The following is a 25,534-nucleotide window of genomic DNA, read 5'->3' as shown; positions in this document are numbered from 1 at the left end:
TTATTTACTTATACTTGAATATAAGTGTATTTAAACATTAGTATACTAAGTAGAAACTTATTATACATAAATCACCCAGTATTCAAGGTAAATTCTATTACTATCTTTCTCTGTAGAAGAGGGGACACCAAAACACAGTGAGATTAAGAAAATTGCTCAATTTTATGCAGCCATCAATGATGAACTCTGTATGTGAACACAGGAAGTAAGACACCCAGTCCTGCCATCTTAACCATTCCATCAACACCCTTTCCTACAGGGAATGTATTCAGAAGAAGGAACTGCAGTTGTAACTATAGTTGTTATCACCTAGGAAAATGATGAGCATTGTTACTGAAGTTGGCAGGAGTCCAGCGTATCATACAAATACAGATTTTGCTAAGACATAGAATCATTACACATGATTAGGGAAGGTTTCACTAAGAAGAGACTTTTCAGCTGGCCCTTGGAAAGTGCACAAATTTTGAAGGTGAAGGGGATAGTGTCTTAGTCAGTTTGGGTTGCTATAACAGAATTTCATTGATTGGATGGCTTGAAAATAACAGAAATTTACTTTGCATCATTGTGGAGGCTGGGATGTCCAAGGTCAAGGTGCCAGCAGATTCAGTCTCTGGAGAGACCTGCTTCCTGGTTCATAGCCTTCTTACTATGTCCTTACATGGTGGAAGGGGTAAGAAAGCTCTCTGGTGTGTCTTTTGTAAGGGCACTAATTCTGTTCATGAGGACTTCACCCTCATGACCTGATCATTTCCCAAAGATCCCACCTCATAATACTATCCATCCCATGGGGAGTTAGAATTTCAACGTATATATTTTTGGGGGAAACATAAACATACAGTCTGTAACAGACAGGTATGGTTGTTGGAGGAGGAAGGGAAGTAGAAAACATTTTTTTTTTTTTCAATTAAAGGGAGGAATTGTTTCCTTGGTACAGAGTTACGAGAAGACTGATATGACTAGAAACTTGAGGAACTCACTCTAGCAGATTCTAGATCATGTTGTGGTGTGCAGAAGAGGAGGTTGTATGAGAATTTGACACTAGGCAATGAAGTATAGCAATCAGAACCACTGGAGCTTTACCATCAATAATCTAATGGCCAACAAACTTTTTTTTTTTTTTTTTTTTTGCGGTACGCGGGCCTCTCTCCGCTGTGGCCTCTCCCGCTGCGGAGCACAGGCTCCGGACGCGCAGGCTCAGCGGCCATGGCCCACGGGCCCAGCCGCTCCGCGGCACGTGGGATCCTCCCGGACCGAGGCACGAACCCGTGTCCCCTGCGCCGGCAGGCGGACTCCCAACCACTGCGCCACCAGGGAAGCCCGGGCCAACAAACTTTTTAAATGGCAAGTGGGAAAAGAGAAGTGAGGGGATGATAGGACCCACTTACATTTTTTAGAATTCTGTGATTTTTATAATGTTGAAGTTCAGACTAAAGGAAAGAGAATCTGTTGGCAAGGGGAACCAGCCAGTGATAGGATTTCTACTTCCATTTGGCTCTCCTGTAGAATAATGCAGCCCTATTTCCTGTCAATGGGAATCTCTGTTGTTTTTAAGATCTCTCATTTATAGCATTTCTTCTAGATTTCCCCAGCTTTGTACAATTTAGAGAAATATTCCAGAACGCTGAGTTCTACGCTCATTATAAAACTGTCAGAAGTGATTTTGTTGTGACCTAATGTGTGGGCAGCTACAGAAAAACACATTATCAGCTGGTACAAAAAAATGTCCCAATAGAAAAAGCTGTACAAGGATGGGTTTGGTAGTTCTAGAGGTAGTGAGCTCCCTGAGAGCACAGGACTGCACAAGAGAGTGCAGATGGGATACAAGGAGCAGTTAGATTTAAAACATTAATGTATGTAAGAATCATCTGAGGACCTTGTTAAAAATTTAGATTCTAGTATTCAATCCTAGAGATTTAGTAAGTCTGGGTGGGTCCCAGAGATATTCATATTTAATAGGGTACTCAGATGTTTTTGATTGAGATAAGCTGTTGGTTCACTTTTAAGAAACAACAACCTTGATATTCTCTTTATGCTTTTAATATTAAATCTTAGTTACTCACTGGAATGAGCCTTTTAGATCCTGGGCAACATATTGGGAACCCAGAGACAGTGAGCGAAGGCACCATGTAGGGTGGCGGCGACAGCGGTGGTGGCGGCGGCAGTGCTGGCAATGGTTTCTGAATAGAACTTACACTATGTTTTCTTCTTTGTTTGAAACTATTTTAAGCTTCAGTCTAAAAAGTGTGGCCTGTGGTCAGATTATGAGATTTTAAAGGGGTTCTTTCCCCAAAAAACAGGACATTTAAAACAGGGTTGTTTATGCTAACATGACTCTGGCAGCAGGAAACATTGATTAGACCTTCAAGAAGGTGATCTTTGGTTCACACTTGGAATGTATAAAAGATGGCAGGGACCTTGGGTGTGCAGTCTTTGTGCTGGGCTCCCATTCTACAATCAGGAGCTTTGTGGAATTCTTATTGCCCTGCAGTATTGTTACTTCCCAATCAACAGAAAAGACTTAGAGCAAAGATTATAGGCACTCTGAGTTGGGTATGAACACAGCATTTGGGGAGAATGACAGGAAAATGATGAGGTTATTGAAGTTGGTTAAAAGTCAATTCAAATTGAGTGAAATTGATCAACCTTGGAATCACTAAAGAGCAGTTACAGACCTTTGTCTCTGGGCACTTTTCTCTTGCCTTTGAATGTACTATCACTTATAGTGAGTGGCGCGTACTCTTAGTTTTCAAACCCAAGCTCATTAGCAACCTCACCTGGGAAACCTCTGCTACACGTGGACAGAGTAGAAATTACATATTATTTTCTGGCCAGTAGAACTGTGTTTGGATTTCAACTGGATTGTGGTCACTTATAAGCAACATCACCCTGTGAGAACTGCTTAAATTCTCTCAGATTCAGTTGATTTGTCTGTGAAATGGGAATTAAAAAACTGTTCTTGTGGGTGTTCCCTGGTAGCCTGGTGGTTAGGCTTCCAGGTTTTCACTGCCGTGGCCCAGGTACAATTCCTAGTTGGGGACCTGAGATCCCGTAAGCCACTTAGCATGGCCAAAAAAAATAAAAATAAAAACTGCTCTTGTAATGTGAACTTAATTAAAGTATCATCCAATATTGGAAAACTCTCTCTGTTTTTCAGGTTATCATTCATAACTAAAATAATATAAGAAGTTCTGCAAACAGACTATACTTTGTTTTTCCCCTAATGTTCAAGTGATGACTAATTTTCATTCTTTGGTCAATTTGACAAATATTTATTGAGTACTTATATTGAATCCACGCTTCTAAGTGGATTCACCTAGAGGATTCCTAGAGGAGTCCAAAAAGAAGGTTCACTTTTAAAGAGACAAACAAGGTCCTTACTGTCTTGAGGCTTATACTTTAGTGATTGAGAGATACAACAAATAAGAATACACATAAAGAAGATGTCGGATGAATCTATTATTATCATCTGTTGATTAGTTGGTTTCTAAACTTTGTTTTCTTAATTTTAGATGAGGATTGTATTGAGGTAAAGCTACAGTCCCAGTTGCATGCTTCTGACCCTCCCATGCATGCCTGGTTCCTTCACAAACGCAATCCTAACTTCAACTCTGGAACTGATAGCTAACAGCTTCAAGGGCTGTTCTTGGCCTTTGGTAGGCAACAGACCATTGTTTCACTACTGGGAATAGCTGTTGGCAGAGAGAAGGCACCACGCTGAATCATAAGTGGAGAGAAAGCAATATTCCTGTTATAACAGATGGTAGTTCTGAAGTTCCAAAAAACAAAATAAAAACATATACATACTTAATACACACACACACATACAATTATATTGTCTATTATTTAACTACCATATTATTTAATCAGTAATTATCTTCAGGGACTTCCTTGGCGGTCCAGTGGTTAAGACTGCCTTCTAATACAGGGAGTGTGGGTTCAATCCCTCGTCGGTGAGCTAAGATCCCACATGCCTTGAGGCCAAAAAACCAAAACGTAAAACAGAAGCAATATTGTAACAAATTCAATAAAGACTTTAAAAATGGTCCACATCAAAAAATCTAAGAAAAAAAAAGAATTATCTTCAAAAATGAGTTTTGAGACTGAAGATCAGAGATGCTTTTAAAAAAAAAAAAACTACTTTTGAAACAGGCAGCCTCTCTTCTAGTCACACTTAGCTCAATGTAAACAACACTCTCATGTCTGTTATCTTCACATCTAATTTTTCCATTCTCTACTCTACTGCCTATTGCAAAGACCTCTATGAAGTACATCAATGAACTCCCCTGCCTCTGGTTCTGGAGCTGGATTAGGACATTAGGGGGCCTGGCAGGAGATGAGAGAGAGAAAGGAAACTGAGGTGAGTGTATTTAGGTCCCCAGATTTCTTTTTGCAGGGTCATCTTGGGCTTGCTGTGTCCTCTGCTCAAAGCCATTGGTTTTCTCAAGGTGGCCTTTTTCACACAATTCTATATTTCAGTAACTACTTACTGCCCTTGCCCCTTCAGGTCCAGGGATAGGAACAGCTCTTCTGTTACTAGCCCAGAGTTTTTGCAACATTCATAATGGTTATCCTACCAACCGCACTTCAATATATAGTCCCTTTTTAGATAAACTTTCCTCAAATTGTCCTCATTTGAGCATAGCATCTGTTTCCTGTTGAGTCGCTGACAGTTCTAACTATCACCAGTAAAAGCATTCATTCAAATCTATTAAGTGACTCAGAGTGGGGATAGTAGAAAGTACATCAGAATTAGAAGTTTGGGATTCAAATCATGGCTACACTTTTCATAAATGTGTGCCTGAGGCAAGTTATTTGGACTCTATGAGTTTTAAATGGGGATGTGCCAAATGGGGATAATAATGCCTCAATTGCAGAATGAAAGCATGAGCCAGAGGTATTGTTTGTAAAAAGCAATCTATATGAGGCATGAAAAATGGTATCCCCAATAGTGTTAGTCTTACTAGTTATATTAGTAGTCATTACATGAAACACACCCTGAGTTCACCAACTTTATAACATTAATAAAGTAACTGTTCTTAATTTGCATCTCACCCCTATGATTCCAATTTGGAGTATGGGTTAATATGTCTAAGAATAAGGGGTTATGCAAATGCCTAATACCAATATAACAGCTGAATGTGCACATCTTCTACTACTTCTCAGAAGCCCTTTCACATTTTTTTCTGAAAGTGCAAGTTAATTAACACTGATAACATGTTTAAATGCCTGATACTGAAAGCTGAAAGAAAAATGCTAGTGTTAAAAGTCTTCAATTGGTTGCTGACTAATTGCCCCAGAAGACAACTGTCACCGGTAAGGAAGTATCTGTCAATCTTGTGAAATATTACAAAGCCAAGACCTCCTGTTAAAATCTAATTAGTTTAAATGTTGCAGATCTCTAAACTTTGTTCATACAAAAGGTTGAGGTTTTTTAAAAAACAGATAGTGTATTTATTAATCAGAGCAACAAATGGTTTGGTGAGGGCAATTCTGTGACCAAGATCAACACCACCAGATATTTCCAAGCAACTCCCATATTAGGGGGGAAGAAGCCCAGCTGAGGGATTTGTTTATCCCCAGATAAATTCAGACCAATCTCCAACTAATAGGCCCAAATATAATAAGGTTATACTTTTCCTAACTTTGGATGGTTTTATTTCTATTGTATATAGTGAGAAATTGTATGTAGTTGGCAAAGTTAACAAAATCACTCAGAGTGGTATTATTGATAAAGGTAATACTTAATGAGTTCCTCCTATGTGCCTAGAACTAGGATGAACTATTTTACATGATCTCATTGAATGCTTGCAGAATCCCTTTGAGGTAGGTACTAACTCTAAATCTGTACTCTAATTCAGGCAATCTCACACTACATTCTGTGGTCTCTACTATAAAGCTATAAAAGTATACCTACTTTTGTTAATTATTTCCCCATCTTGTACCAAAATAAGATACTTAACTTTCCATATACAAATGAATTGTATGACCTTGTTTTATTATGTTATTGACACTTGAGGTCCATAAATATCAGATATGTTTACTTTTCAACATCAAATTTAACTGGATCAGACCCCACTTGTCAGTGTTTTCCTGATTCTAATTGTGCCCACTATCAGGGCTCCCTCTCTCTTTGGCTATATTATGCAGTGTTCCTAAGGTGCACCTGTTCAGGGGCACATGGAGTTGATTCTGGCATTCAGTCTTGGTGGCTTCAATGATTACTTTCCATCCTTTTGAATGGAATGTATCTGTCTAGTCCTAGTTTTTATACAACTATCTGTCCACAACTCCTTCTACAGGTGGGTTATGTATATATACCTCACAGAGGTCTTCTCTGCTAACAACCTCAGAGAATATTACCCACTGCTTCCATGGTCACCATCTTTAATGTCTGACTCCTCAGAGCCTTCCATGAAATTATCCACTCTTCTCTTCTTTAGCAGTGCTTATTATTTGTTCCAAGACCCCTGTCATTCATGGGAATGTCACAGCTCATCCCCTTCCATTTCTCCAGAGCATGACTTCTTTATCCAAGTTGAGCCACTCTCACTTCAATTAAAACTTTAGGCTTTTATCCATTTTTTTTCAGTAGGAAAACATCAGATTAAATTATTTTGCATCATAGCCTTGCATCATAAAGCTGTTTTGGTGTTTTTAAGCTGACTCCTGAAATGCAAAGAAGCTGTTAATTCTCTAAGGGTAGGGCTATATGTATAATGAAGAGAGCCAGAATCAGGATCTCAGACCACAGCAGTGGTGGAGGGGAACGGGTAACGTAGAGTAGGGAAAGGGGTAGGGTGGGGTTGAATTTAAGCACTCTTTCTTTAAATAATTTATGTCTTTGAAAAGATGATTTAGTCCTTCCCCCAACAACTGGTGTAATTTTCCTGCTAATAAGGCATGAGTTTGTAGCTGACTTTAATAAAAAGCTTGACATATGTGAGCCATTTTACATTAGAGAAATGCAAACAACTTAAATCCCATTCATAACTTCCCATTCATAAAGCTCCATTGTCTTCTCCACCATACTGCTTGTCTTCTTCTCTCTCTCTCTGTCTGTCTCTCTCTCTCAATGATTCCTACTTCCCATTTTCCACCACACCTCAAGTCCTCCTTTTATTATGTAGTATAAATTACCTCTCCACTTCCTATTCATCCCTAGGCTTACCTTGGATAGCTGAACATTTATTATTGTGTGCTTTAAAGGACAGAAAATCTATTCTAGATCCAGCAAGGTAGGACACAAATCTAGGTACAGAAAATCTAGAACCAGCTTTAAAATGTCATTCCTGTTTTTCCTCCCTCCTCTACTGTCTCTGGGAGAATAAGGAAAAACAGATTTTCCCCACTAATAATGAATTATATTATTTCTTTATTATAATGTAGAATTAAAAAAAAAATTGAATTGAACTTCCTTTCCTAACCCCCCTCAACACTATTTTAGTATAAACACAGGGTAGTATTGTTATTCCAATATCACAAACATGGGAACAGACTCAGGTTAATTGATTAATATCATTGATTTAATTGACTAATATAAATCTCATATCTAATAAAAAGCTGGAGTTGGGATTTGAATCTAGGAGTTCCACTTCTGTCCATTTTCATTACGTACCACGTTTCAGATCCATAAAGATAACCAAATATTCAACATAAGCTAGGCCAAAAAATATAATTTTCAGAATTATCTTAGAAATGGTAAAGACACGTCCTAGTTTCTGACATGTCATGCAGAATAAATTTGGGAAATAAGAGTATTACATGGTTAGAGGTAATTCCCACACCAAAATGACTTTTTCCCTAACTGCATTAGATAGTTTCTGAATCATGGTAGGAAAAGGTTCTAGAGCTTTTTGAGCTTTAATAGTGGTATTTAAATTATGTCTCAAATTGTGTAAATTTTATGATTTTGATCAAGTAATTTCTTAAGAGTTTCAGTTTCTACCTCTATTAGGAACAGATAAAACTTGTCTTGCAGTCTTTTTTTTTTTTTTAACCTGAAACCTTTTTATTCTCCCCTCAGAAACCCATGGCATTTCTTCAGCAGTCTTCTCTATATCTTCTACTTCTCCTCCAAACATTCCCCTTTCCTTTTAAGATCTTCCCTGATGACCTCTTTCACATCTCATACTATTGGACAGAGAGATGAGGTAGTTCTCAGTGAACATTATGGCTGTTTCCTAGCAATTATCCCACACCCTCCCTCAAAGCCCCCAGTCTTAAACATCATGTCATCATATCAAGCTATACTCTAATCCTTTGTGTTAGTCGTCTTCAGGTTACTTATCATTCCCCTTCATTGCTTGAAGATGTTAACCCCTGGATCACTGTCTCTATCCCCAACACAACTGCACTCAAAATTCTTAATGATTTTAATATCCATGTAGATAATACTTTCAAGACCCTGGCCTCTCAGTTTTTCCACTTATCCTATAATCTAGTCTTCAACCTTACATAGGTTGAAGACTTACATGCTCATAACTCTGACTTTGATATGACCAAAGTACACATTCCTTCCTTAACGGAAATTTCAAGCATATCAACTTCTGACCATTCTAAATCAGTCCCTCAAATATACCAACTCCAATAATTCTTCGCCCCACCTAGGTTTTTAATACTTTAACACTATTACTCTTTAATTGTTTCTCATCTCCTCACATTCTCACTTCACCTCTTCCCAACTTTAGATTCTATGGTCAGTCATTATCATTATACCATCAACTCCATTAGTTCTCTTCCCCTTTTGAATACTCTTCTGCCAAGTCCCAACATTAGTTCAGTTCTTCTGCATTCTTGCAGCTTCATGTAAATGTTGGGGGGGAGAGGAGGCTCACAAAACCATGCTGAATGGTCTCACTTTAAATCCACCATGCTTAACTCAAGCCAGGCTTCAGTGCTGCCAGGCAGTCCTACTCTATTTCCCTAGTCTATGTGCTCTTCCATCTCCTATATCATACTCCTCTTTCCTCAAATCTTAAACATCCTCTACTTCATCCTACTGTCGGGTGATGATCTTATCTCATCCAGCATGAAGACTTTAAATACTATCTGTATATAGATATCTGTATGTTTACCTGTTGGGATCTCTTCACTTACCTCAAAACAATTGTATCCGATTTCTTACCCCTGTTGAAAACTGAATGCCTGTTTTCTCATCTTTCCATATCAACTCTTCCCCCAGTCTCCCTTCTCAGTTAATAATAACTTAATTTTCTGTTTCTCAGCCATAACCCTTGAAGTCATACCTGACTTCTCTCTTTCTATTCCCCTCACATTTAATCCATCACCAAATCATATCAGCTGTCTTTGTCTTCCAAGTTTATTTGGTATCTGACCACCTCTCATAATATTCTCTGTCCTCCGAATGGAGCTCAATTGTCTTTTTTTTTTCCCTCAACACTCAGTGGGCCTGTTTTCAATCCCAAAGCAAGAATGAGCTTTTTAAAACACATCAGTTGTTTCCATTGCACAACCTTCCAGTAACTTCCTGTCTGATTTGGGTAAAGTAAAAACCCTTATACTTTCCTTTAAGGGTATGGTCTCCCTCTACACTTTGACCCTATCTTCTACAACTCTCTCCTTTACTCATTTACTCTAGCCCCTATGGCTACCTTGCATTTCCCCAAAACATTAGCACCTAATCTCAGGGAACACTCTCTATATTTATTTGTTAATTTATGTATTATCTGTCTTCCCATCCATCTCCATCCCATACATGTTACTAGATTATAATCTCCATGAGAGTAAGATAAAAACTGTGGGTCTTCACTGATGTATCTCAGGAACCAAAGAGAGTGCCAACTACACAATAGATGCTTAACAAATATGGGCAAAAGTGTGAATGAATTAATTAATTCCAAAATTATATTTGATACTCATGTAATTTTGGTGGTAGACTCCTTTTATTTTTACCTCCTAGGGGTAGGACAGGAATAAAGATGCAGATGTAGAGAATGGACTTGAGGGCACAGGGAGGGAGAAGAGTAAGCTGGGATGAAGTGAGAGAGTGGCATGGACATATATACACTACCAAATGTAAACTAGATAGCTAGTGGGAAGCAGCCACATAGCACAGGGAGATCAGCTCGGTGCTTTGTGACCACCTAGAGGGGTGAGATAGGGAGGGTGGGAGGGAGACGCAAGAGGGAGGAGATATGGGGATATATGTATATGTAGAGCTGATTCACTTTGTTGTACAGCAGAAACTAACACACCACTGTAAAGCGATTATACTCCAATAAAGACGTTAAAATAAAAAAAAAGAAAGAAAGGTAGCCAACTACCTTTTGTAGTAGAAAAATTGAGAATATCAGCTTAACTCATTCTTAAGGAAGGATGTTCTCTCTTTTCCTTGTTCATATTAAAAGTATCATTATCTAATGTATGTACATATTCTGCGCCCAGTAAAATTTAGGCAGGTATATGCAATGTGTTTAACTGGTTGCCTTTATGATTTTGTTTATAGGAACCTGTGTTATACCCCTGATTCAATCCTGAACCTTTTTATGATATCTGACTAGGATATCCCCTTATTTCTTAATTTCACCTATTCTTTTTCACTTCCCACACAACTCTTCTTCTAAATTCTTTTTCCATCCACTTTCTAGAATATTTCATCCAACCTATAGAAGTGATCAGGATTGAGTCTTGTCGTATATCTTTACAGTTGCAAAGCCTGAAGTATTAAGGGCTTATGGAGTCGTTTGGAGCTGTCAAGTTATTGCTACTCTGTGAATAAAAGTGTGGAGTTGGGCCTTGCTACTGGAAGATTAAATGGTAAATTGCTTTCCTATAGATAGTGGTAGCGGCTATGCCAGGTGTCAAGGGAAGGATGTTGTGCGGGGGAGCTTCCATTCAAGCCTGTAGTAGTTTATTCTCTAGAGTATCTAAAATCATATCTTGCCAAAATGTGAAATCATATTCTTCCAAAACCTCTACTGAGTCTGTATGGTAATTCAATGTAGCTTCTAATAGCGCTAAATTTCATAGAAAGTCAGGGGAGGGATGTTGTGTGGGGGAGCTTCCATTCAAGCCTGTAGTAGTTTATTCTCTAGAGTATCTAAAATCATATCTTGCTAAAATGTGAAATAATATTCTTCCAAAACCTCTACTGAGTCTGTATGGTAATTCAATGTAGTTTCTAATAGCGCTAAATTTCATAGAAAGTACTCATCTTTAACCTTGCCCTTATTATGCTAAGAAGCATCCTTACCCCCTACCTATTCTACCACCCTTAATTAGTGCACAAAACATCCCATATTAACTGGTGATAAGTAGTGTGGTATCCAAATTGTTTCCTTTGGAACTCAGAGGAGAAAATATTAGTCCTCCCCGCTTATTCATTACACTTCCACACACACAAATATTATGAAAATGCTTGTTCCTCCCTTTCTTTTCTATTAGTGTATATTAAGTCAGTTATTTCACATTCATTATCACTGAACAAACTCACAGTAGATAAACAATAGGAAATATTGCCCATGGAATTGCCACCTGCCTAACTGCCCAAATGTCTCTAATACCCACTTTGCTTTTACTGACATTATGTCTGATTCTGATTAATACTTTTACTTTTAATATTGCCAGCAACTCTGTACATAGTTAAGGAATGAATAAAAATCCATGGACCCTTCAAGTATAACTATTAAAGGAAGCATTCCATAGAACTGTAAACATTCTTGAAATAGAAGGAATGAATGTACATTTGTCAAAGAAAAATTGCACCAGATACAGTTAAGTAAGGAAGACTTCATTCAAGATTTTTGCAGTAGGGAAGGGAAACTGAACCCTACTCTGCTGAAATGAAAGGTAAAGGCTGGGGTGATCTAGTGGAAAAGTACTGGAGGATGTTGGAGGGGAGGTTGGCCAATGTGCTCAGGTCAACCGTGTTTGCTAATTGTCAGTTGTGAAATTTAGCCCCCTTCCTCCCATAGAGAGATGGGGGATAGGGACACTAGTTTTCTTGTTGATTGCATTTCAAGAAATGACTCCCAGGTCATTCAGAGTGACATTCCTGGGTTTTAAAACAGGCAAGAGGCAGGAAGAAGATTTATATCTCACAGGGAAAGAGAAAGACTTTACAATTGCAAGTTTTCTAAAGTACAGCTCTAAGAAAATGGAGGTTAGGGGCCTATAGTCAGGGAAGAATCGTGTCTAAAGTTTACTCAATTTTAGGGGAACATTAAGAAGATCTAGGTCACATAAAAGTTCTTGTACAGTAGGCACTTTTTTTTGAATAACCTTATAGCATCCCTGAACAGTAGGGACTATAATATACATTATATATAACGGAAAACACACTCCAAGTGTTAAGTTGCCAGCCTAATAGAGAAAAAGGGGAGGGGTGGATTCTCTCAAGATACTCTAAGGAAGTCTGGTCTCCTTACCCGTCACTGTCCAAGTTATCTCTTCTTTTCTCAGTATTTCATAAAATGCTTGGGGAAGCCACAAAGAGCTCCTCATACCACCTGTCCTGTCAGCTGGACCACACTATCCACACTACTTCCTGCAGAATAGAAATGCTTCCAAATCTCTCCAGGATCACCTCAAATAATCCCAGACCTCTCCCCTCTAAGGCTTGAGCCTCCCATTGCTTCTTCCCCACCTGGGAAAGATTATCCCCATCCAACTCCAGGTGGTTTGCATCAAGCAGTTTTTCCTAAAACAGCAACTCACTTCAGATCCAGCAGAGTTCTTTTTAAGTGATCATCAAGGAAATCACTTTGGAGAAAAGAGTCCTGAGGTTAAAAAACAAAAACAAGAACAAAAATAAACAAACAAAAAAACAAGCTACAAGTGACGAGGTCTTTGAGTTGGTGACAATAAGATCAGGGAAGAAAAAATTCAGTTCTTCTTTGAGCTGATATCTCCCTTCCGTAGTCACTCCTAATGCTATCAGAGTCTTGGTCTTTAGCTTAGGTGAGATCTTACACACAGGAAAATTCTTGGTATTGGAAAAATTGTCCCCATTTTCAAAATAATTTCATAACTCTATTCCCAAATGAATGCTTGAAGAAATGACTTAATTAGACCACATTTACTCTAGCTGTGATAAGCTCCTGTTGTTTACTAGGTCAAAGGTGTGGTGGATAATCATTTTTTACTCAGCCTGAGATTGTAGAGGGGGAAATAAGCAAGTCTTTGGTGCATTTGATTAGCACAGACTGTGATTCCAGATGACTTAGGTCAAAACCCTATGTTTATTTCTCAAGAGGAATATTTGAACCTGGATAAGCCATACAAATGTGATTGCATATGATTGTGTAAACTTGGATTTGGTGAGAGTTAGAGCAATTCAACAAATATTTATTGAGTACTTATTTACTTTTTCCTGTAATCCAACCTCCACATTCTCAGCTAGAGTGATCTTTTTAAATCACAAAGTTGACCACACCACTCTTTAGTTTAAAGACCCCCAATGACAGGCTGTTTGTTAGCTGTCGCTTTAACTTGAGGGCCCAGACACTAGGGGTACAAAGTGGTCTGCCAAGGATATCCATAGTATAGGATAAGGGATTGATTCAGGATTTATTTTTTCAAATATTTGGACACAGTGTTTATTTTTATAATAAAAACAACTAATCATGTTTGGAATATAACATTCACACACTTTTTAAGCCGAAGTAGGACATTGTGTAAAACAAATGACCTTATTGGTGGCATTTTGGGCTGTATCTCTAGACCCCAGAGGATATGCATTCTAGCTTATCTTCTGTTAGCAGTATTTGAATGGAAGAATTTGAGAAACATTGGCCAGGGTAAGATACAAATTCTTCAGCAAATAACACTAAACCCTGCCTTATCCAACACTGTTTGTTCTTGCACTGTTACCTTTTGGCACCTCTTGTTCACAATTTATTCTCCACCAATTCCAAACTGTACTTTGCTTTCATGAAAACTGTTTTACTCACTTAGAATGTCCCCCTCTCATCCTGTTCTTCCAAATACATTCCTATGTGTCCATCCTTCTCCATTAGCTGAGAATCATCTTCCCTTTTAAATCTTGCCTGAAAATTCCAAGTATAATTAATTCACTGCCATCTCTATGAAAACATTATGACCATCTTATACTCTGCATACATTTTTATTGATATTTTATGTTCATATAAATGCTTTGCTTCCCAAGAACCAGATGGGTAGTAAAGACAGATGCCAGTAATCCCCATATTGCTAATGCTTTCAAGGTAAGCATCAAGTTCTTCTCCAGCTCCCAGTACCCTAGCCATGTCTTTGCTCTCACCTAGAACTTCTCTCTTCTCATTCTCCTCTGTGTTCACACCCCACAGTCCTTCATTTAGTTCCCCAACTGGACCATCATCTCTTTTGCTTCATGTTTTTTATACATGCTATTATCTCCCCCTGGATGCCTAGGAAAATGACCAACCTTCTCCCATGCCCAAACTTTTTTCTAGTTAACTTATATTCAGCTATTGGACCCCAGTGCCACTACTGGTTTCTTGAGAAAGTTTTTCCTGCTTCCCTCAATTAAATATCTCTTGAATACATGTTTTTCAACATATATTTCATGACCCCTATTAGATGACAGGAAATATTCTAGATCCTATGAATTTAGCAAGAATAAGATAAACACAGCTTCTACTCCCAGGTTACAATCTAGAAAGGGTAGACTGGCAATAAATGAGAATGTGTCATTTTCTTCTTTGTTCACTAGTGTAAAAATATGCTATGCAGTAAGTAAAGCAACAAGGATTACCAAGTTGCTATTCTAATTTGAATAGCCAAGAGAATCTCTCTAAAAAGTAACGTCTAAGCATGGATCTTTAAAGGGAGCTCAATCATGCCAAGTTTAAATAAAGAGAATTCCAGCAAAGGGAAGAACTGTTGCAAAGCCCCTAGGTTAAAAATAAGCTTGACATGTTTAATAAAGAGAATAATGTGAGTATAGCTTACGAGTAATGGTAAAAGCAGGGGGTATGATATTAAGGGGAAAAAGTAGACAGAGGCCATATATACAAACCAAGAAAAGGAATTTGGATTTTATTCTAGTTTGCAGGAAAACCATTGAAAATTTAAGCAAAAGAGAATTATGATTTCTTAAAAAAGCAGTTTATTTTTGCTACATGAAGAATGGAATATAGTAGTAATGAGAATGAATGCAAGAGGTATTTAGGAGGCTTTCAAGGTCCAAAAGAGAGAGTATAGTATCTTGGAATCAGGAGATAGTAATAGAAGTGTGGGAAGGACTTGTGGATATTTTGGATGTGACGTATGAAGGAAAGAAAAGATGCAAAGGAAAATCCTTTATTATCCCGGTGAACAGCTAACAAGTAGCTTTTGTTTGATGGGAAAGATTGAGAAAAGAGAGGTTCGGAATGGGTTAGAGGGATTAAGGGTCAGGAAGAATGTTTGTTCATGTTAAGTCTTCTTTTTGTCTACACACTCAGAGATGCCAAGTAAGAAATGTGACATATAAATCTGTGTTGAACAAACGAATGATTTATTGAAAGCTTGGACAAAAACTAATAGATAAAATCATACTGAAGGTCAATTCACAGGAATAGAATTCTGCCAGTGTCGTTAATTTTTTTTTTTTTTTGGTACCTCATTGCAGTTTTTATTTTATTTTATTTTTAACATCTTTATTGGAGTATAATTGCTTTACAATGGTGTGTTCATTTCTGCTTTATAACAAAGTGAATCAGCTAAATTTTGTCTCAGTACTGGAACATCCCAATCCTTTCCCCATCACCATTAAAGCACACTTCTCTTAACCTGCGATTACAACATATGAATTGATCTTATAATTGCGTTGCTTTTGGTTTTCTCCTCTTCTACCTTCACTTTATTTAAATCTGCTTCAGGCCAAAATTTTAAAAAGGCACAGTTTTCAGGAGAATCACAAGAAGATATCCTGGCATGTGCTCTAATGCAGCACCATTGTACTAACTGGAAGGGGCTCAACCTCAGCTGTGGTTTAACCTTTCTCCTGTGAATATTGTGTTTTGGTGTGCACACTGGTAATGAGTTTGAAACCTCTTACTAGTATGAGAATGTTTGGGGAATTCTGGCACCACTGTCCTTCCCAATACACAATGAGTCATCAATGATAAGGTTGCCAAGATTACACAGAACCTAGATAACAATTGGCTGTAAAACCAAGCTGCAAATTTAACTGTATCCTAATTACAAGGAAGATTATACAGTATCCATGTGATAACAGAAGTGTCTGCAAGATGGCATAAAGCACAAAGTAGTTCTAAGTACGAATTCAAGACATGCTTAGCCAAAAAAAAAAAAAATTAAGGCATAAAGAAGCACCATATAAGGGAGAGGACTGTAGAGGGAAAACCACAACATGATTTTACCACAATTACCTCAACAACAACAAAAACAAATACCAACAGTAACAAAATTATCACCAGTGGAGAGGCAGACCCAAAATAACCACTGAAAAACCTTCTACTTTCAAGCAGTGTCTGGGAAGTAAGGTTTCCCTCAGTTTCTTTATTATTTCAATTTTATTTTTAATACCCTGGAGCATACTTTAATTCTTTCCACTCATCTCTTATTTTTCCCCCCCATGAAGTTGTTTCTTTCTTTGTTGAACCATATGCCTTCTACATTTGAATCCACAAACATTCTGTCATGATAGTCCTTCTAGCTCACTCTGAACTTCAGGGAGGAATGAATGGTGCACAAGATAATAATATTCAAAAATAGAGAGTAGATATGAAGTCACTGCCTTACAGGAGTGATCCTTAAATCATTAGTTTTTCCCAGAAACACATAACACTTATTTATCTAGTGCCTATACTATCACCAAGTAATCTACTAGGTCCTTATTCATGTAATGGCATAGCAATAAATATTAAAATGACACAAATAATCAATAGCATGATGGATTTTACAAAAGAGGATGTAGAGGGTGCTATGGAAGCTTGACTTTTGGCACAAACATCTTGGGCCTGGGCTCTTGAATGTAAAGGTCCAAATGATTTCCCACTGTCCACATCAAAAAAAAATGTTAAAACACAGGCAAGCTGAAGTGGGATAGAGAATCATTTTCTCCTATCTTTTATTATTAATTATTAATAACTATATATTATTTATATCTAATCAGAGGAATCCCTTCCCACATCCTCTCCAATACACCCCCATACACACACCCATCCGCATACACACGTGCCCAGTTGAAAAACTGAACCTGCAAACTTGAAATATAAAAAGAAAAAATGACAAAAAGAATATGGCTTCTTGGTATGTGGCAGATTCTCCCACTCCCCTCACTTTCCCTCCTCTCCCATTCCCTAACCCTCCTCTGCACTCTGCCCTCCTCTGCCTCCCTTCCTCCCTCCCTCCCTCCCTTCCTTCTTTCCTTCCTTCCTTTCCTCCTTCATCTGTAATGTGCTAGGTATTGTGCTAGGAATTGTAATACAATATTAAACAAAGGAAATAACTATTGGGATTGCCTTATCTCCTAAACATTTCACTAACATGGATATCTATCGTATGTTACAACTTCATAGCCTGCAGTCCTCTGAATCTGTTTAACCAACAGCTCAGGTAATTCTGACATTGACAATAAGCAAGTCCCTCTTTGAGAGAAGAAAAAAATGTCCATTTCTTAGGCAACATAGCTAATTCTCAAGTTGCCTCACATTGGTAAATGAGCTATCTCAGCACTATTATTTTTTTGTTTTATCTATTCTTATTCCACCTATATTTGGTGATTGCTTTAAAATCCTGTCCCTTGTCATCTTCCACCATCACCACTCCAAATGTGTCCAGCAAAACCTCACTTGGATCAGGGCTCTGCAGGCTCTGTGGAGCTGCTGCTCCAAACTAAATGAGAGTATATCCCATTCCCCACAGTTCCAACAATGCCAGCAAAACCCAAGATTACTGGCTAACAGAACAATCATGGAGGAATAATACAAAATAAAATAATGCATTGTAAAATATTTTTTCAACATATGAAACAAATACAGAACTCTATCATCTAGCTTAACCCATAAAGAAACCGAATCCAGAAGGACAGTTCACCTACAAGATAGAAGTAAAATTTTTGAGAGATACAGGCCCTAGTATAATTTAGGATATTAGTATGGACCTGTGCCATTTTTTATGACTTCAGTGTAATTCTTTGCACTTTTCCAGGTATCCTCATTCCAATAGTTTGATTGCTCCATGAGCATTCTCGGGTAAATTCTTCAGAAACTTTGTCAAGATTTTATCTGTCTTAGTTTTCTCAGATTCTATTGGAAATTCAGCAAATATTTATTAAGAAACTAACAAAGAATTATCAGGGCTTGAAGAACTAACTGCCCAGTAGACAGGGATAACATAGAATAGGATATTTAAATCCTTAATTGTATACCTATGCCTAGCATTGTAGCCATGTATCTATATTTATATCTAAATGGTATTTATATCTAGTGGTATTACTTATGCATACAGGATTCTAAAACAGTGAGTTGGTCCATATAATCTACTCTCTACTTCTCTGTTTATTCTTCAGTAAAACAGGGAAATATGAAAAACATTCCAAATAGGTTATGACATGCATTTGCATAATAAGCAGCAGCTACTATTATTATTTTATGATTATGTTTTTACTCTTTATTTTGGGCCTCTTGACATCAAGAACACTGCTTTATTCAAGTCTCTATTTCCTATGCCTATCACAATTCCTGATGACCTTTAAAAATCTTGCTATGTCTCATATGTGCCATTTATAACAAATGTAAGATGAAATCCCCAGGTATGTTTCTTAGAAAGGTTTTAAAAATATAATATTGATAGAAATGGCTTGGAAAGTGATGGGCATATGGTAAGTGCTCAATAAATATAATTTGTAAGTATTATCCTTAATCCTTTCCCTCTAGTGTACCATTTTCTTATGCTATTAAAATGGATAATTGGTACCAGGTACTTATTTGATTGTCCATTCTTCTGCCCTAAAGTGGCTTGAGGATAAGTCTCTAGTTTGAGTAAGGAAAGTATTGCAGGAAAGCTGTCATATATTCTTAAAACACCCTGTGGAAAGTTATCTTGCAAACAGAAAGATAAAAGGTAATAGCTACACCTGAGAACATGTATGCCTTTGAAATGCAATTATCCTTGCCTAGGCTTTTAGCCAGATAACTTGGGACTAATGATAAAATGAGTTTATATAACCCTTTCCTTCATATCTTTCCTCCTTTCCATCTCGTTTAATCTTCTGGTTAGCCTGTCCCAGAGGAGGTCTTAGAGGGATCCAGTGGGGAAGTAAGTAACATTTTAATCACATCTTTATGTGTGCAAGGCACTTCCCATACATAATCTCACTTAAATGTCAAGGTGCTTTATGTATTATTCAATTAATGACTATACTTAATAGATAGTAGTTTAGGTTCAAAGAAACTAAATCGTTGGCTCAAATGAGAATGGCCAAGTCAAGATTTGAACCTTGGTCTCTCTTTCTTTGAAGTGCTTGCTCTCTCCAGTATGCCACGCTTCCCCTGAGTTTGCCATCTGTTCCCATAACATCTGCCCAGGTATTACTGAGTGTCAATTGTCCACATGGTACAAGGAATATAAGGGCAAGAGGTCCTGGATTTCTTTGTTAATTATATTTTCCATATCTCTCAGGTATCCTGCCAAGGCTCTGACTCATCCAGGTGGTGACCTTTAGAGAAACACAGACTTTAGTCCTTCAGCTCCTAAGGAGCCATCCGAGTGGATGACTCATGTGCAGCCAGTGGCTTCACAGGGACTGGAATGAGAATGGGCAAAACATATCACTTAATAGAATGCTTCTAATAAAATGAGCTAATTGCAGCATGTCATGTAGTTATTGGGGACATTCTATTTTTCTTTTTGGTTTGAGTTCTCCATTAAGAAAAGGAAGAAGAAAAAAGAAAACCATGTCATTTTTTGTTTTATTCACCAAAAAGCACATTCCGAGGAAGATAATACCGATGTGCTTATTAGGACTTTGTAAAATAGATAATAAAAGTAGGGAATTTACATGAAAAAGGCAGTTTTATGGAGAGGATACTGAATAATCTCATAAAACCACCAACCCATATCGGGGGTGGGGGTGGGCTCGGCCACTGGGGCAACTGTTGTGGAGATCTTGGCATTTTGGGAGCTCTCAGTTTTATGCCTTGGCTTCTGTCTGCAGGGCAGTTTTATGCATCTTTCTGTACATGGCAGGTTTTGTGTGTTTTTTTCTTTTTTAATATGACGGAAAGCACAGCCCCTGACAATTCTTTATTAGTATAACTTTAGTCTCTTTTTCCTGTGTCCAGTCAGGCCAAGGAAGGGAGGTATCCACCCAACATAAGTTCTCTTTGTCGATATGCCCCGACTTCTTTCAGTTTGACAAATGCACCAGAACACGTGTAGTTGTATGGAAAGATTGAAGGGAGGCAGGGGGCAGCTTTCACAGGAAGCAGCCCATCAGGCAGCATTAGCCATTTCTGGTAAAAAGATGTCTGTGCTACGAAGACTAGAACTGAACATTTCCATAGTAATTGCTACTCAACTACAATGTGATACATACCTCGAGATACTACAGAGCAAGTTTGTAGCAAAAATGATGTATTTATGTTTTAGTGATCTTTAGAATAGTGTGTGTGTGTGTGTGTGTGTGTGTGTGTGTGTGTGTGTGTGTGAGAGAGAGAGAGAGAGAGAGAGAGAGAGAGAAAGATTTTAACTGGTAGTTTTGATTGTCTATGACCCCTTGATTGTTGAGAAACAATTCAAATTCAAGTTTGGGGAAATGTTGTATAATAAGTATATTCAATTTGCGTAATAATCCTATTTAATAATATGGTCATTCTGAACCATCTAACCGACAGCAAGCTTCTGAAAAAAGGCTGAGGATGCCTCATCTTCTTTCTCTCATTGTTCAGTAAGGTGTCTGGCATGAGGTCCACTCTGATTTCAGACCAAAAAGTAATTTATTCAACCTGGAATAGAGATTAATACAGTATAAAGTCTAATATATTTGAGAATAAATAACACAGAGAATAAACACACCAATAATCTTGGGAATTAATATAGTTATCATCACCACTATTGTTTGAAATCTTCCTTTTTTCCATAGTAATACTCAGGCTGACTTCAAAAACCAAGGGTAATTGAAAAGCACCATTACATTTACAGTTAGTAGTACTAACTTTAAATAAGACAACTACCTGCCCGTATGAGTTAGGAAAATCAATTAACCTCTCCGGAAAGGTTTCCTGATTAAAAATGAGGCCAAATATTCCTTTGTCACCTGCATCTCCAGGTAGTGTTGAGAAGCAAATGAGATAATTTTAAATGAGAAGTTTTCTGCAGCATGAAATATCATGCAAATATAGGCTACCATAACATCTCCCTAAAAAACAATAATCTAGGGCATGACCAGGGATCAGCCTCACTGGACTGTCCCCTCTGCCTGCTCTTTCAGGCAGACCTAAACTCCACCCTATTTGTTTTTCTGCATCCATTCTAGCCTCATTTGAAAACTCTCTGCTCCTTGAATATTTTACACACTTCCATGTGCCCATGTCTTTTTACTTGCTTTTCCTCTGCCTACATATTCTTTGTTTAATCTTTACTGCTGATCCACTTTGTCAACTTCTTCTTATCTTCCAAATCCCAGTCCATCTGGGCTGCTCTTTCAGTACTTCATCTGATCCCACCCTACCCAGCCAGAATTACAGCTGCTTGGAAAGCACATTGTTTATGCCTTCACTATAACATTAATCAATTATTTGCTGTTATTTATTTATACATTAGATTCCCCAGCTATTACATCAGGATTATAATGGAATGTGACAAGTTCTAACAGCCATAATGAATTAAATGCCTAATCTGTGTTAGGCACCATATCCACATAATTATGTCATATTTTTAGAAGCAACTCCTCTCCATAAATCTTACAGCAAGTAAATTTAAAATGACTCCAGTGATGTTGAAATTGGCACCTAGATGCTATTTCTCGAAGGCTCAGTAAGAAGAGTTTTCCTGTGTACTTTTTGAGCAACAGTGAACTCCACGTTCCTTGTGGGCAGGCACCGTACTTGACACTGCTTTGTCTTCTTCACAGCTGTTCACATACATCATGGACATGCACTCAGTGATCATTGATTGTTGATGATGTGTGTCACTTCTTCCTCTTCTTTTAGGATTCAGGACTTGAGGTCAAGTCATTATGCTGACACGTCTTGCTGTTTTACCACATTATGTGCTTTCTAGGGTATAGATTTCTAGTGCCTTGTCTGTTTGTACATTGCCAACATAGCAGATGTCACAGCAGCTTACAGCTCTTTCTTATCCCCCGGCCACTCTGCTTATGTGTGGTTTATCATGATTAGCTTGATAAATGGCTTTAGTTCTTTGGAAACTAATTGTTCCTTTTTCTCTAAAACGCAGTATAATTATAATTTTATACAAGGAAACAAGAAACTTTCTCTGTATCTTAAAGTGATGATCTGCATGTTCTTAGGAATGAGCTTTTAGTCTGGGATCCAGGGAACCATAGATGACTTCTGGGGTTCTAGGAGCCTGTGAAACTTGACACTGAATCCATGTATTTCTGGCAAGGTACGCATTTATGTTTCTCTGAAAACAGGAGCTAAATTTGTTAGATTTCAAAAGATTTATCCACAGAAAAAAGGTAGAGGAAAAAACGTTTGTAGCAACATTATTTATAGAACTTCAAATTGGAAATAATCCAAATATCCATCAATACTTAAACGGATAAACAAAATGAGGTATATCCATCAAGGTAATATACTTGGGAATTCAAAGGGAAGAAAAACTATAGATATACACAACAACATGGACGAACCTCAAAAGCATGACAAATGAAAGAAATCAAGGTACAAAAACTACTTACTATATGGTTCTATTTATATGCAATTTCACAAGAGGCAGAACTATAGAGATAGAAAGCATATCAGTTGCTTGAGGTTGGGGTGAGAGTGGGGACTGACCTTCAAGTAGACGTGAAGTAACTTTTTGGAGTTATGGAACTATTATAAAACTGGATATTGGCTATGTATAAATTTATTGAATATGAATTTACTATGTATATGTACACATGCAATGGGTGACTCTTAGGTATATAAATTTTATCTTAATCAAGCAGTTAATTTAAAAAGCTAGATAAGAACTAGAATTTTAGAATATATTGCCTCACTTATATATAATAATCAGATTACAAAGCTGCAGGTTCACCAGTATTAACATTTTTTGGCAAATAAAGTTTAGAAATTGTTCATCTGTGAAGAAGACTGAGAAACAAAAATCATCATTTAAAGACTATATGCGGGGCTTCCCTGGTGGCGCAGTGGTTGAGAGTCCGCCTGCTGATGCAGGGGACACGGGTTCGTGGCTCGTCCGGGAAGATTCCACATGCCGCGGAGCGGCTGGGCCCATGAGCCATGGCCACTGAGCCTGCGCGACCGGAGCCTGTGCTCTGCAACAGGAGGGGCCACAACAGTGAGAGGCCCGCATACCGCTAAAAAAAAAAAAAAAAAAAAAAAGACTACAGGTGCTGTGAATACTTGTGGAAAATGGAAATATCTGGAGTCAGAACAGTTTACCATTTTAAATAAATCACACACACACACACACACACATTGTATACAGTGTAGTAAAATCTATTCACATTTTAACAAAAGATTCAGATGTACCAAAAATAGGATTCAGAACTTAGAGAATAATAGTCTTGACACTAGGCATTCAGAGAATGGCACAAGTTTAATTATAATATTATAATAACGTGCATTCTATGCGGCAGGCACTATTTTAAGTACTTTACGTACATTATCCCAATCAGTCTTTACAATAACACTATGCATTAGTGTTTCTATTCTCTGAATGTTACATTTTCAGAAATCAATTTCAAAAGGGTAAAAGTAATTGTCTATGATTATATGAACCTACAGGCTGCTTGACTCCAAAGTCCTTGTATATAACCTCAATGCAACTCATTGCCTTATCAGCTTCTGTAATGAATCATAGCATGTATAATATACACCACTAAATATGGCATACACGCACACACACACCACTAGGTGGTATCAGAGGAAGCTGGACCTCCTGGAAAAGAGAGGCAGCAAAATAGTCATACAGTCTCAAATTTTAGTCCTGTATCCACATTTCTCAAGCATTCATTGCTAATATCAGCTACCACCACAGAAACTTTGCCTGAGGTGTTACCATTACTTCTTTAACACACTGGTGTCAAAATCGACCATTCTCCCACCCGCCTTCTGTTTAAAAAAGCTAAGATCTTTCAAAAGACTAGCTAACTCAGGTTCCCCTACAAGAAACTAGAGCTAAGGGGAGGAGTAAGACATGGTGATTTGTGAGAAGTAAAATTTCATTTCAGGCCCCAAAGTTGTCTCATATCCACCAGGGGGATGAGGATAACTTCAAATGTATCCTTTTTCCTGTTCAGGGTTATCTCTGTGACTGGGACAAGCAGGACCTATGACCTCAGCTAAGCAGGGCATAGGACTAAAACATATACATAGCTTATAAACAGCCTAACCACCAGAATAAACCATCTACTGTACTCTTTTTCTTAAAATTAAAAGAGAGAGAGAGAGAGTCAGATAAACTAGGCTAAGAAAATACTTGGCAGTTTATGTTCCTCCATTTGGTTAACTAAATCCTTCTCCCTCGGGCTAAAAATTGTCTCATTAAGAAGGCATTGGTGTATTGACAGTTATAAACAATATTAGTTGTGCTTCTCAGGGATCCATGTTGTCCCAATTACCATTACTCTAAAAAGATTTCAGTCACCAGTCGGGCTTTATACAAAGAAAAGATCAAAACAAGCTTGCAATTAGATGTGTAATTTTAGAGCATCATTTTACATTAACACATTACTTGAGTCTTCTGATAAAACCCTTTTGGACAAGAGCAAATAGCATGAGCTTTCCTCATTAATAACTGATTCTCTTTAAAATTCTTTAATGTCCAGAATGAGATGATCATGTTTCAAAGCAATTAAATACCTCTATTCTCCATTGCAGTTAAGCTGAAGATAGCATGATGGAGGAACGCTGTTATTTGAGTTACAATTAGGGTACCTTTTAAAGTTGTGACAGCTAAAGGTAAATGTAATCACGGAACAATTAGCAAGTAATTATACTGTTACTACTTAAACTCATGTCTGGAGTGAGCAAAGATCCTGAATTTCAGTCTGTGACAATTTAGGTGAATTATTTATTTTCATTGAATAACTATTGAGGAAAGCAAATGAGGCAAGAACAAATACCATCTGTTTACCTGACAAAGCTAAGTATAATAGTTAGACTATCTACACAATAGGTGGAAGTCCATTTGAAAAATATTATTTACATAACTGTTCTCTTGGAAAACAATTATGTGATAAGAGACTTTTTAAAATAATGTTTTAAATTATAGCTTGGCAGTTATGTTATTTAAAAAAAACTAAGTTGATGTAGCCAGTATGTCATCTATCTCCCACCTTTTTAGTCCTTATGACATTGTTTTTGAACCTTGAAATAGTCTTTCTCTTCATGAGCTGTAGATAACTTTTGATTTCTCCAGGGTCTAAAAG

Source organism: Delphinus delphis, chromosome 20 (genome assembly GCF_949987515.2).
Source record: "Delphinus delphis chromosome 20, mDelDel1.2, whole genome shotgun sequence".
In the NCBI taxonomy this organism is placed as follows: domain Eukaryota; kingdom Metazoa; phylum Chordata; class Mammalia; order Artiodactyla; family Delphinidae; genus Delphinus; species Delphinus delphis.
The sequence above is the reverse complement of the archived record's forward strand: the minus strand, read 5'-3'. Positions refer to the sequence as shown.